Below are 13,263 nucleotides of genomic sequence, written 5' to 3' on the forward strand. Positions count from 1 at the left end.
AGAGATAGCCAAATGACCATTTCTTTTATTAATAAAATGATTAATTACCAAAGAAATTTTGTCTCTCAAACTTTTTAAGTCAAAGAAGTATGATTTATTTGAGCTGGTACAGAGCAAGCCCTTTCCCTTGAATTTTGGATTTTATAGTTATACTCAAAGATGTAGAGGAAAGAATACAGGATATAGAAACAGAAATACTTTCAAATCCCATGTCTGCTACTTACTGACTGCATAACACTGACAAAGTCACTCCATCTCTCTAAGCCCAAGTTTCCTCCCCTATAAAAGAAGAATTTTAAACTAGATTATGTCTAAGCTCTAAATCCTTTGATCCAATGAGTCAATCAATGACAAACCAAATATTGCTGTTCAGTAGTTTTTAGTCACGTCTGACTCTCTGTGACCCCATTTGGGGCTTTCTTGGCAAAGATACTGGAGTGGTTTGCCATTTCCTTCCCCAGTTCATTTCACAGATAAGGAAACTGAAGCAAACAGGGTTAGGTGACACAAGCCAGGAAGTCACACAGCCAGGAAGTGACAGGCTAGACTTGAACTCAAGAAAGTATCTTCCTGACTCCAGGCCCGGCACTCTATCCACTGTACCACGTAGCTGCCCAAACAAATACAAACCTCTAAAATAGACACTGCACTCAGTATCTCAACGTTTGTTCTCTCTCACAATGACTTTGAAAATTCTGTTGAGGGCAGAAAAAGCTACCAAACATGGAAGGTACACCTATGGAAACAGGGACGGTTAGAGATACAAGCTAAAAGGATTCATTGTCTTCCATCTCCCAGAGTCAGTGTGAAATGTGAAAAGGTCTTTTTATTTAACCAGATGTCTGGCAGTGGTGAAACGTGTCTTAATGCCAGATAGAGAAAGGAGAAAGAGAGAGAGGAGGATAGAAGGAAAAGAGCATGAAGGAGAGAAGGAAGAAAGAAAGAAAGGAAGGAAGGAAGGAAGGAAGGAAGGAAGGAAGGAAGGAAGGAAGGAAGGAAGGAAGGAAGGAAGGAAGGAAAGAAAAAAGAAAGAAAGAAAAAAAGAAAGAGAAAGAAAAAGATGGTGAAGACAAGAGGAAGATCAGGGAAAGAAGGATGTGGAAGGAAAAGGAGAGAGAAGGGAAAACAAGGGAGGAGAAGATGTTGCAGAATCTGCATTATGGGCTCTATCTACCCAATGCCCAATATGAGGGTGAAAGGTAGTAAAAGGGAAAGACAGAGTTAATCCCTTCCTCTTGTATTTCACCCATTGTATTTCATCCTACTCTTCCAGGCATAAATTGCATTATTCTCCTCCAGCTCTATAATCCAGCCAGAATGGCCTTCTTCCTGTTCCTCAAACATAATACTTGATCTCCCAACTTCAAGCCTTTGCACAGGCTATATTATACCCCATTCCAGGAATGTCTTCTCTCCTTACATCCACCTCTTAAAATCTCTACCTCTCATCAAAGTTCAGATCAATTGCCACCTCCTACATGAAGTCATTCTTGATCCCACTATCCACTAGGACCTTGCCAATGACAACTGCTTCCCATTTACTTTTTGTTTTCTTTTACATGTACCTGTAATCAAGCCCAATGTAATGTAAGCTTCTTGAGGGCAGGAACTATTTTTTTATGTGTCTTTGTATGCTTGTCATAGAATAGACACCTAATGCTTATTGACATTGATACTTCCTAAAGATGTGGATATTTGACACCAAGCAAGTGTATCCTTAGAAAAAACCCATGTGTTCCCAGGAGCAAAATCTAACGAGTTGAGTGCCACATTGTCAGGCATTTCACAGTCAGATATGGGTCAGGAGTTGATTACTTAGGAGTCTCCAGTCATTGGAGCCAGGTATCTCCATGTTGCTCAATATCTTGATCATTACCATTTTACTTCTCAGAGACCTTCAACTGGTTCCCCATTGCCTAGCAAAGAATGCCTCAAATTGTTTTATTAAATAAACTTTATTGATATCTCTTATTTTTACATCACCTAAACCTCCCCCTGTATCCTTCTCCCTTCTCCCAGTCATCCCAAATAATGAAAAATTTTAAAGAAAAAGAAGAAAATAATCAGCAAAACCAATCCTGAAATTTACTCTGAAAAAAAAAAATTGGACACTATCAGTAATGCTCCACATTCATGGATTCCCCTCCTCACTTCTTTTTTTAAGCAATTTTACTTTTAGTTCTAAATTCCCTCTCTCCCTCTCTTCCTTCCTCATCCATTGAGAAAGCAAGAAAAACAAAGTCATTGTGTATAGTCATACAAAGCAAATTTCCTTATTCGTCATGGAGAGGAAGGAAGGAAGGAAGGAAGAAGGAAGGAAGGAAGGAAGGAAGGAAGGAAGGAAGGAAGGAAGGAAGGAAGGAAGGAAGGAAGGAAGGAAGGAAGGAAAGCAACAAAAAAAAAGAAATAGTCTGCTTCAACCTGCATTCAGACCCTATAGTTCTTTCTCTGGATGTGGATAGCACTTTTCCTCATGAGTTCTTTGAGATTGTTTTAGGTCCTTGCATCAGTACTAAGTTGTTTTGAAAATTATAGCTTTGTAGAACAGAAGACACTGGAATGGCTTGCCATTTCCTTCTCTAGTTCATTTTACAGCTGAGGGAACAGAGGCAAATAGGGTTAATCAACTTGCCCAAGGTTACATAGCTAGTAAGTGTCTGAGGCTGGATTTGAACTCAGGTTTTACTGATTCCAGGCATGGCACTCTATCTACAATGCCACTCAGCTGCACTTAACTAGGCTCCCATCCTTCCCATTTTTCCCATTAATTCCTTTGCTATTCTTGACTTCTTGTTCCTCCAGATGAATTTGGTTGTTATTTTTCCCTAGCTCTATAAAACAGTCCTTTGGCAGTTTGATTGGTATGGCACTGAGTAAGTTAATTAATTTAGATAATATTGTCAGTTTCATGACTATCCTTTCCAACTCTGTAAAGGATTGGGTGGGGAGACCAGGGCCTGGGAGATGTCTTCTCATATATCATCTTTGGGACCAAGCTTTTTCTTTGTAATTTTACAACATTCCTTTTGGCTTGTGTTTGGTTATTATTATTTTCATTTCTATTGTTGTATGTAGTCATTTTGTATATTGTTTTCTTGCTTCTTTTTTCTCATTCATCTTGATTCACTTCATGTTAGTCCCTCTGCACTTCTTGGTATTCCTCACATTCACAGTTGTTGTTTTGTTTAGTTGCACGGTAAAATATTCATGTATCAAAATTTGTTTACCTATACCTTTATCTATAGAGGCCTAAACTCTAAGCCTCCACCACCTGGCTTTAATCAGGCCCTAATCTACCTCTCTCTAGCTTTATCTCCCAGTATTCTCAATTCAACAAACACTTGCGAAGCATCAACTATGGGCAAGGAATCCTTTGGGGCTCTGAAAGAGATATATAAATAAAAAAGACAAAATTCCTCTTGACCTTATAAACAGTGAGCATACACCCGAAGTAAAGTGAACCATCCTTTGTCTTGCAAATATTCCCTTTTCTTTCCTGCTGTGCCTTCCCCATTCTGGAATGCCATTCTCTCCCTTGAACTATCGAAGTCCAACTTTTTTTTCAAGAATCTTTGGTTCCAATGAGGATATCTCTACCAAGTTTTTCTTCAGCCTTTTAAACTCTCATAATGCATACCTAATAATTCCCTGAACTGATTTTATTTCTGTACAAATCTTCTCTCCCCTATAAAACTATAATCTCCTGGAGGGATGGTAGAGGTCAGAGACTGTCTTTTTTTGTCTTTGTATTAAAATGTAATAGAAAAGGTGATTATTTAGAGTCATAGGGCATGAGTTAAAGTCCCAGTTTTGCCACTTTCTCCACGGGTGACCTTGGGCAAGTCACTCAACTTTTCTGGACTCAGTTTCTTTATCTATAAAAATGAAAGTGCTGGACTAGATGATCTCCAAAGTTTTGAACAGTTGCAACTTAATGAATCAGTGACTGTCAGAGGCTTATTTCCAGGGTAAACATCCTCAGGGTTAGGAGCAATCCCAGTATGAAATGGGTTGCCTCAGGATTTAATGGTTTCTTTCTCAATAGAATTGTTTGAGCAGTGCCTGGGAAACCACTTGACTTTCTTTTAGAGAAGAATCCCTATTCAGATACGTGTTGGACCAGATGGTGTCTCACATACCACCTAAGATTCTGTGATTCTAAAAGTGAGAACAGTGGAAAAAATACTTTTTTAGAAACTGAAAGGTTTCTAAACATCCAGATTCATCAAATCACCCAGCAAATATTAATTAAGCTCCTACCAAGTACAGAAGACTGTGTTAAGCATTATAGGGGATCTAAGAGAAGTAGATACAGTCCTTGATCCTGAGGAGTTTACAATATAGTCATGGACCCATCCTATATAACAAACAGAGATCAAATCAAGACAGTGTATGAGTGCTGAATTGTATTTGGAACTGGAAAGGACCTCAGAAGTCATCGAGTCCAAACTCCTCATTTTACACATGAAGAAAATGAGACCCAGATAGGTTAAGTGGATCAAGTATAAAATCTTCTATTTCACTTTTAAAGCCTTCCATAGTCTTATTCCTTGATATATTTCCAGTCCTCTTCTACCACACACACACACACACACACACACACACACACACACACACACACACACACACACACACACACACACACACACACACACACACACACACACACACACCCTCCCATTTATGTACCCTTCAATACTCCATCTCTTGACTCGGGGTATTTTCATTGGCTGACCTCTACGCCTGGAACTCTCTCCTTTCTCATCTCCCCTTCCTAATTTCTTGGTTTCCGTCAAGTCTCAGCTGAGTCCCACCTTCTGCAAGAAGGCTTTTCTCAACTCTTTTCCCCTTTCATGAAAGAGCCTTTCCTCTACTGATTATCACCAATTTAACCTGTCTGTATGTTGTTAGTGCATATTTGTTTGTACGTTGTCTTCTCCACAATAACGTGAGCACCTTAGGAGCTCTTTTGCCTTTCTTTATGTCCCCAGTGATAAGTAAGCACAGTTCCCAGTACGTAGTAGATGCTTATTAAATGCAAGTTGATTGACTAATTTACTGACCCAAGGTTTCCTGGGTAGTGTCAGAGGTGGGATTTGAACCCAGTTCCTCTGACTCCGGGTCCAGAGCTCTCTCCATCATATGCTAAAGGAATCTGGGAAAACTTCATAGAGCAGATGATATTTCAGCTGAGATTCGAAAAATGGGTAGATAGGATTTGGATGGAAGACAAAGGAGGAATTGCATGAGCAAAGGAACAGAGTTGGTCAATACATGAAATTTTCCATTAAGAAAATAATCTGACTGGAAGGGAGGGTGGAAGTGTAGAGCAGGAAGAAATAGCGTCCCTCCTGTCCAGCATTCTGAGATCTACCTTCAGACCTGAAGCACCAGCATCAAATGGAACATTGGTGAAACCACTCAGACAAACTGTTAGGTTATATCATAGCCAGTGTTTTTCTCCAAGCAGAAATTTTTGTTAGTTATTTGAAAGATTTATCCAACAAACTCCTTGACTACTTATTCAAAACTTTGTCAACCACTTCTGGTCATTAGAGTAGTAATTTATCTCATCGACAACTATGGCAATTTCCTATCATATGCACGCCTATCATATACACGCCTAGCCTCAGTCTTCTATCTCCTCTGCCACTGGAAGGGCAAAAAAGGACAAGGCCCTAAGTATAGCCCTGGGACTAACAGCTGCTCTGCTTGACCCTTTTTTACAATCCAAGGGATGCTACTAAGAAGGGAGGGGAGAGGAGGAGAGACTGAGGAGGGTTGTTAGGCATTTTTCCAAACTCAGTGGAGTACAAGTGAAACTGAAGATTACCCAGTTATTAGCTGAGTCAGGATGGTCTAGACAGCCCTTTGAGATAATTCAATCCGAAAAGGGGGACGGGGGAAATACACAATCCTCCTTTTTTCTTGAATTATCCAAACTGGGTGTGGCAATTGTCCTTATGGACTCTGGGGCCTTATGTCCTCATGGACTCTGTGTTCCTGGCCCCTGCCTAGTCCCTGAGTATTCTCCATGGTTGTAATAAAGCATTATTATACCACCCATACTGGCCATCTTCTCCAGGAATCCACTGCAACCTGGAAAAATGAGTATAATAAGAACTAACTAGAACCTAATTGATGCAATTAGCCAAGCAACTTTCTTTTCCATACTCTCCTTTTAGAAGAAAGAGATACAATCACCAAAAAAGAAGCTAATATCAAGACCTTAGATTATTAAAATCCTGCATCTCCAGGTTATGATCTGAGATAAAGCTCAGACAGTTTTTCCATCTTCATTCCCAGGTTTGGCCCTATGAGATCCTTAGTAAACAAATAAAATTTCAGTTACTGAAAAATATTCCGTTTTTATATTGTCCCATCCTCTCTCAGACATACTCATCAGCATTTTGCCACTTGCCATGAGTTATACTGACATCTAAGCTCAGGGTCTGTTCCTCCCTAGTCAACCTTTTTTTCCCATGACAAGACTACCCTGGGCTCCCAATCACACCATTTAGATGTCAGACTTGGCCAAGGCTTTTCATCACTGTCCCCAGACTCTGGAATCCCTCCAAGGGGGATCATTACTAAGATCCAGGGTCACACACATCTCTAGCCAGCTACATAGGTAGGCGATATCTATCTTAGTCCTAGAATCTCTCCTCCACATATCGACCAACTAACCAATCAAATAATATCTGTTAACCATCTACTGTGTGCTAGGCACTGTGCTACACTCTGAGAATATAAACGCAAAGCAAAAAGAAAACAAAACAGCAGCTGACCTCAAGGAGTTTTCCTTTCTACATCCCTGCAAACAGAATTAGTGCTGGGAATCCACACTTAGACCACCTTCTTCTTTCACACTCACTTCCTAATCTTCCTGCTCCATTTCAATAATAGCCTGAATTTGGATTGCACTTTAAAGCTTGGCAAAGCATTTTATCTCATTTGATTCCCACAATAACCTGGTGAGGTAGATGCTGCTGTTCTCCCCTTTTTACAGATGAGGAAGCTGACCTCAGCCCAATGATATTTACCCAGGTTCACAAAACTGTTTGGTGTCAAAGTAGCATTTGAACCTATCTCCTTGTCTCCAAGTCTGGCACTCTACCTGGGGGCAGCTATGTGGTACAGTGGATAGAGCACCAGTGCAGGAGTCAGGGGGACCTGAGTTCAAATCTCACCTCAGACACTTGACACTCACTAGCTGTGTGACCTTGGGCAAGTCACTTAACCCCAATTGCCTCATCCTGGGTCATCTCCAGTCATCCTGATGAATATCTGGTCCCTGGATTCAGATGGCTCTGGAGGAGAAGTGAAGCTGGTGACCTGCACAGCCCTCCCTCACTCAAAACAAAGTCAAGTGCAAGTCATGTCATCGTTTCTCTGATGGCATGGTCTTCTTTGGCAATGAAGGACAAACACACCCACTCTACCCATTGCTACTCAATTCAATTACGACTTTTATTTCATTTTTCTCATATCCCCATTTTATTTCACTCAATCAATAACCATTCTACACTCATCACAAACACATTCAGACTCAATCTTGAACCTACACACCAAACAATACTCACCAGGGTCAAAAGCATCTGAGTACTCTTTTACATAAACTCTGAGTTTCCCTAATCAGTCAGTCAATAAGCATTTATTAAGCACCTACTGCGTGCCAGGCACTGTGTTAAGCATTTGGAGTTACAAGGAAAGGCAATGAATGCTCTCAAGTGTTCACAATCTCATGGGGGAGACATATAAACAACTATGTGCAAACACAGTATGTACCAAATAAACTGGAGACAATCACAGCTGTCTTCCTCCTCCTTCCACCTCCACCGTCATCCCAGGATTCTCAACTTTAACAGGTAGGACTAAGACAGAAAAGTAACATGTCTAACAGGGAGAACTGCAACAAAAAGACCACTGTTCTGTAACTAAGAAATTTCTACTCACCCCAACTTTTCTTTCAGTCCTGTCTGACTCTTCCTGACCATACTTGTGGTTTTCTTGGCAAAGATATTGAAGCGGTTTGCCATTTCCTTCTCCAGATCATTTTAAAGATGAGGAAACTGAGGCAAATAGGGTTAAGTGACTTGCCCAGGGTCACACAGCTAGTAAATGTCTGAGAACAGATTTGAAAATAAGTCTTCCTGACTCCAGGCCCGATACTCTATCCACTTTACCACCTCACTGACCCACTCTGATCGATCAAAGTTTATAATGTGTACAATTTAGGATTTCATCCACAATACCTCTATTACATACATGGCTTTCTCTCCTAATTTCAAATCTGTTAATTCTTAGAAAAAGACGCCTTCTTCTGGCTAGGAATCTGATGACCTTGTGTCAGTCTTCATCCTTCTCAAGCTCTGTAATATGGGACAACATTGATGGCCTTCTCTTCCTAACTATGCCCCTCTGGCTTTTTATGATAGTCTGCTCTCCAGGTTTTCCTCCACCTTGTCTGACAGTTCCTTTACAGTTTCCCTTGTTGGTTCATCATCCACATTCTACTCTCTAACTGTGAGTGTGACCCAAGACTCTGTCCTGGACTTCCTTCTCTTTGCTCTACATTCCCTCTTTTAGTGAACTTGTCAGTTCACAAGCTTCTAATTATCATCTCCATATGGATGATTCCCTCCCTCATCAGTGCATCCAGGCCCCCTGTCTCTCACAGAATCCAGACCCACATTGCCAACTGATCATTGTCATAACCGTAGGTGGTCTTAAAAAATAAAAGCAATCTGAGAAATCTCTCACACCTCACAGTTAAAACGAAAGCCAGCTGTAGAGGAAGAACCCCATTCTTGAGAGGGAATGTCTTTGCCTTTTACTTGGTACTTCTTCCAGAGTAAAGGGGATTTCTTTCTCTTCCCATCCCTTTCCTCACCTCCCCTCATCGCCAACAACAGCATCTTCCAGAACCACGAGACCAGTAGGAGGAGACGCCATCTCAACAGAGAGCTGGGTCTAGCTGAATTGTAGAGAGGCACAAGTCCAGCAAACCCAGTGAATCCACAAGCTTAACAAAGTTGCTATGCCTAGAAGGAGCTGCATGAAGACACTGTGAGAAGGGACAAGATATCAGATATAAAAGATATATAAAAGATAACATTTCACTTTGTAGAACATATAAGTTGCCCTGGATACAAGGATTTCTTATGTGTGTGCCTCTTCACTAATATGATTGGTGTATTTGACTACTCTTCCACTAATTCCATGCGGATTTATGGGAGAGGGGATCCCAGGTTTCTGGAAGGAATATCTTGTTACAAGCATTGATGCTATGCCTTTGAATTGAACTAATTGTGTCAACTGATTATCAAAAGAAAAAAAAGAAATTTACATGCAAACTATTGTATATTTGGAGGGAATAACAAGTTGTACATGGTAGATTTATGCAATCATCTTTTTTATTGCACTGTTATGGAAATTCTTGTTATGTTCTCTGAATTAAAAATATTTACTATTAAAATATAAAATATATTAAATATTAAAAATATTTTTAAAAGAAAGAAAGTAAACCCATTGGTGAAGACTCATGTTATATAGTTTTAGAAACATGGGTCCACAGTACACCTTGAACCTAGAGTAATCATCCCCTGGAGGACTCATTCTGTGGGTGAAAATTGGGGTAAGGGGAATATCCCAGAGTGAATGTTACACATGCATAATTAGAAGATTGTGTTGGAGGGACTAACTTGAACACTCCTATGGGAAATCCAGACTGTGAACTCTCAAGATACATTGACTGAGGAAAAGGAGACTAGAGCAAAACTGTGGGTTTCCCTGGGACAAGTCATAGCAATAACCACTTTCTCCCCACCTCCATCAGGGACAGTGAGAAATTGTGCAAAATTACTCCACTCCATCTTCCCAAATAGACAGCACTGGTGCAAAGCATAGATGGAATAGAGGGTTGCCTTAATGTGTTAGAAATTTAGAGACTTTTATAACAGGACTCCTACTCAAAAAGAAATACCTCTACCACCTAGCCTACCTCTCCCATATTATAAAGGGGTTGTTAGGAAGCAGTGATCACAGAGACAATGTGATTCTATAAGGAACAGGGCATCCCAGACTAGTTTCATTTCCTTTGGGGCAGGTTTAACAGACTGGTAGATGAGTCACAGATAAAGTTTCACCAAATTTTAGCAAAACATTGGAGTAAATCTGGGATATATTTCTTGTGAAAAAAAGATAGAGATATAGTATATATAGGTGGTATAGTATAGTTAAGTGGATTTGGAACTGGTTGAATGGGCAGAATCAAAGAGTGCCCCCAGAGATCTCTGCTTGCTCCTATACTGTTTGGCATTTTTATCAATAACTTAAAGGCATAGATAGCACACTTATTTTATTTGTGGATGACACAAAACTGGGAAGGGGTCAGTGAACATGTCAAATTTGAATCAGAATCCCTCACTGTACCCCCTCCCATAAAAATCTTGACAGGCTAGCTGGATCAACAGTGGTGAACCTGCAGCCTTAAAGCCACATGTGGCCCTCTAGATCCTCAAATGTGGCTCTTTGACTGAATCCAAACTTCACAGAGCAAATCCTGTGGCCTCAAAGCCTCGAGTTCCCCACCCCTGAGATAGATCATTCACCAATTTTCAATAAGATAAAATCTATCTTGTCCTACAAGAAAATAGAGGAGAAGGGGATAGGAGAAGGGAGGGGTATGATAGAAGGGAGGGCAGACTGGGGGAAAGGGTAATCACAATGCACGCTGTCTTGGGGTGGGAAGAGGGGAGAGATGGGGAAAAATTTTGGAACTCAAAATCTTGTTGAAGTGAATGTTGAAAACTAAAAATCAATTAATTATTTTTTAAAAGAAGATAAAATCTAAAGTGATTGATTTAAAACTCAGAGAGATCCTAGAGACTATCTAGTCTGATGGCCTCATTTTAGAGATGAGGAAACTGAGGCCCATATAGTTTAAGTGATTTGCCACCCAGATAGTAATTAACAGGGCTGGAACTAAGGAATTAGAGGACAGAGTTGCTCTTTCTCCAAATCCAATCCTGTACCACCTAGATAATAACTGGGGAACCCTTTGTTAACTATGAAGCTTTATTCAAATGCAAGCTTCACCACCACCACAATCATCATGGCTCCTGTCATCTTGGGGAACAAGGCATTACATCGTAATAAGAGTTTCTTCTTTACGATGGCCTGAATTCACTGCAAATGCCCCTTTTCTCATTGCATCACCCATCTAATTTTCTCATTTCACAGGGCTGTTGTGAAGAAAGTGATATAAAATTAAAGCAGGCAGCTGGTGGCATGGTGGGTAGAGTGCTAGGACTGTAGTCAAGAGGGTTGGAGTTCAAGCCTAGCCTCAAGTACTTACCAGCTCTCTGGTCTTCTGCTAAATTATTTAACATCTGCCTCAATTTTCTTAACAGTGAAATGGAGAAAATAATATCACCTCACTCCCAGGGTTGTTGTGAAGATTAAATAAAATTATTTTTTAAAGTGCCTGGTACATAGTAAGCATTATATAAATGCTTATTTCCTTTTCTCTTCCTTGTTTCTTTCCTTTTTCTTGTATTCTTTCTTCCTTTTTTCTAAAGCACCATCTAAAAAGGCAAATTTTTATTATTACTACCAGCATGAATCCCAGAAAAGCAGGATTAGTGATGTTTGTATTGATTGGGGAAATGATAAAATGATCAAATGGACTGGGACATGATCCACTTTGGCAAGCAGGCCCTGTGGTCTTACGTCCACAGATATCTTATTCCTTCTTCTATGGATTTCAATCACAACCACAGCCACACCGCACATAGACTCTGGGGATCCTGAGAGCCAAATGAGGAGAGACAGAGGTCAGGGGAAAAGACAGTCAACTGTCTGGAACTGGGCTGGTCTGGAGCTGTCAGTAAAAGCTTCATAGAGAAGATAGGCTTGGGCTAAGCTTTGAAGGAAGGCTACAGCTTATAAATGGAAAGTGGAGAGAGGGCATTCTAAGCAGGATGGATAAGGTGAGCAAAGGCGTGGAGGTGTCCAACAAAGCAGAATAAGGATTTAAACGCAAGTCATCTGGGACCAGGTAATTAACCAGTTTGATTAGAGCAGAGCATCCACATACTAGAACAATGACCAATAATGCTGAGGAGTCAGATTAAAATTAGATTGTATAAGGCCTTGAATGTCAGATTATAGTTTAGACTACAGGCCCTAGGGAGTCTTTAGAGTTTTTAAGGAGAGACATGAAAAGAAGGCAACATGTACAAAACAAAAGAGTTAATATTATAAATAGATATAGATAGATAGATAATAAATATAATATATAATATAATAGATATATAGATATCTATTAGTATTGTATGTATGATGAGTTCTATGGAGGAGATTCTAAAGGGAGTGAGACCAATTAGAAGACTATAACAAGTCTAGATGTAAGGTAGAATGAATCTGGGATGGAGGGGAAAAAGCAGCTAAAAATAGGATTAAGAAGGAAAAACTAACAAGCCCTGATGACTGAGATCTTATCACAGACACAGTCTCAAACTATGCACCAATTGGATTAAAGTGCTTTACGTTGGCCTAGTTGTCTCCCATTAATTAATGTAAGTGCAATTAATCAATCATTTAACAAGTGGGTAAGCTGTTAGTTAATAGAAATATGTGGAACATTATAATGTACATAAAATACACCAATATGCTATGGGAAAATGGACTTCAAAATGTATATGACGAATATTAAAGCTGAGAGAATCATCTAGTCTACTTTCTCATTTTGCAGATCAGGAAAATAAAGGCCAGAGATAAGAAATGATTTGTTTAAAGTCATACAGGGGAGAAACGGGCAGAATCAGGATTTGAACTCACATCCTATGACTTGAAATCTCTCTTACTATTAAGTATTCAATATAACAAAAATTTATGAGGTGCCTATTATGTCCAAGGTATTCTACTAGGCAAGACACCAGCATGCCTTGCCACGGTCATACTAAAGTAAATACTTATCCTTTTTCAGGAGTTTGGGGCGTAAGCGGGGAGTGCAGAGTGAGATGCGAAGGCAGTGGGTGGAACATCTCCAGGGCCTGTACAGTTTCCATTTTAGACAGATTTAAGACCTAGTTTTAAACTTAAAAGTTACTGCCATTGGACTTGGGCAAAATTGTCAAGTAACAGCCGAGAAAACATCTCTTTTCAAGTAATTGCCTGTTTTCTAAAGTATCTTAACATTGGTGAACTAAGTGGTTTGATGTCATGAATGGAATCTTTCTATCTAAGAAAAAATCAAAG

At 39.9% G+C, this 13,263-nt stretch overlaps 1 long non-coding RNA gene across 7 annotated transcripts in view; it reads right to left on the bottom strand.

The window, feature by feature from the left end:
* The window catches only part of LOC140506395 (uncharacterized), a 162,454-nt gene that overhangs the window by 30,917 nt on the left and 118,274 nt on the right, over positions 1-13,263 (bottom strand). For all 7 annotated transcript variants that reach the window (XR_011967915.1, XR_011967912.1, XR_011967918.1 and 4 more), the window contains one exon: positions 8,894-9,067. This is a non-coding gene — a long non-coding RNA (uncharacterized lncRNA). The remainder of the gene's footprint in view (positions 1-8,893; positions 9,068-13,263) is intronic.

The sequence above is a fragment of the Notamacropus eugenii genome, chromosome 5, assembly GCF_028372415.1.
Source record: "Notamacropus eugenii isolate mMacEug1 chromosome 5, mMacEug1.pri_v2, whole genome shotgun sequence".
Classification (NCBI taxonomy): domain Eukaryota; kingdom Metazoa; phylum Chordata; class Mammalia; order Diprotodontia; family Macropodidae; genus Notamacropus; species Notamacropus eugenii.